Consider the following 1,791-nt stretch of genomic DNA (forward strand, 5'->3'; position numbering starts at 1 on the left):
ATCACAAAAATAACCGCTGTCCTTTTAACCCACTGCAGAAGAACTTTAACATCAACAATGGCATCTGTATACTTAAACCTGTACTGAATTTAAAATTATACTTTATATGAGAAAAACATGTGGTTCATTATTTGCTCTTCAGCAAGATTAAATCTAAAAGTGACCATCTACTTGATAACTCAGTATCTCACTAAAACAGCTTATGATGTGTAAGCAGAAACCGCACAGATATCTTCCTTCTTCCCCAGAGAGGAGCAAGCAGCTTCCTTTAAGATCAAATACAAGTGAATCAAAAAACCAGTCTTATCCCACAAGGTTCACAGAGTGAAGCCGCCCTGCCCTATTCTGTGCCCAGGGCAACACTGCAGGCCCTTTATTCCTACGCGCACGCTGGCCGACCCCTTCCGTGCACTGCCTGGTCTCCACCAGTGCACTGCTCACACCAAGTAATCATGAACTAAGCAGCTTTTTACTTTGAATTCCATGCACTTACATTCTTCTTGTTTCTTTCTTCCATTCCCCCCCCCCCCCCCCGAAAAAAACCCCACTTCTGAAGTCCCACTTTCCTCAAAAATTATTTGTCTTGTTTAATCAGCTCTCTCCCTCCTTACGTTTCTAAAACTGTCCTGCCAACATCAAGAACTTGCACGAAATATAAAGAAACAGTATGGCATAAGGCAAGGAATGTACTTGGGTAATGCTATGTAAAGCAGTTCCCTGCACACACATCATGGTCCTGCTTGTTTTTTTAATTCTCTATTGAGTGAATTATCACTTCCTCTTGTAGCTGAAGCAGCAACCTGAAAAATAGCCCATCATCAAACACAGGGGAGCTGCTTCAGGATCTACTGGGCATCCCTGCTTTATCCAGATACTCTGTTGCAATGCCCTGTAGAAAAGAGAGAACAAGTTCTCCACACAAGAAATAGCGATATTGCTGTAAAAATTACTTCAGACTGTCATAAGTGAAGCTTTTACAACCCCAAAGTCTGGCTGAGAGCCCTAGACATATCTAGAAAGGCAGCTGTGTTAACCCTTCATTTAATGTTAGAAAACCTCCATGAAAAGCAGTTAGATCAAAGTAGCAGTTAAGTTTTACTTCACCTTCCCCGGAGTTAGAGCAGATAGCTTTGCAAAGTGCCCAAAAACCTCATCACTGTCTTTGCAAGAATACTTACCTCTTCCTCAGAATAAGTACAATGGAACTATTTTTTCAAGTTAGCTGTAGCTCTGTCTTGTTCAGTGAGAATAAAATGAAACACAACATTGTCTGAGCACAAGGTAAAGAGAAAATTCTTCCGAAGTCCTTTTATATATGTACATATATACACACACCTGTGCATAGCCAGTAGCTTACTGGAAACTCGCAAGGAAGTCTGGCAATCTGACTATGATACTGTTTAAGCACATGGATGGGAATACAGATCTGTCAGTGTTACCAGGCAAGCTTCTGCAATTTATAAAAACCAGCTTCTGCAATTTAAAAAAAAAAAAACAAACAAATTTCAGAATACATTTGGCAGTAAAACCATGTGCTGTTGATGTGTCTAAATGTTCCAGTTCATCAGCAGAAAGCAGCTCCAACCAATCTCCTGAAGCTGTTCTTCATACATTTTTCATACCAATTCTTAATTTCTTCGTTAACTGGAAGCTGAAGTGGTAACTGAAACTTTATGTTTTAAGATAACTAAGAGCATGCATCCTTTTGGTTACATAAAACAGTCCACTTCAACACAGGAAGAATCAAGGAAAAGAAAACATTGCTACAGTAAATAAGACAGACTGCTCAAA

The sequence above is a fragment of the Gavia stellata genome, chromosome 16 (genome assembly GCF_030936135.1).
Source record: "Gavia stellata isolate bGavSte3 chromosome 16, bGavSte3.hap2, whole genome shotgun sequence".
NCBI lineage: Eukaryota > Metazoa > Chordata > Aves > Gaviiformes > Gaviidae > Gavia > Gavia stellata.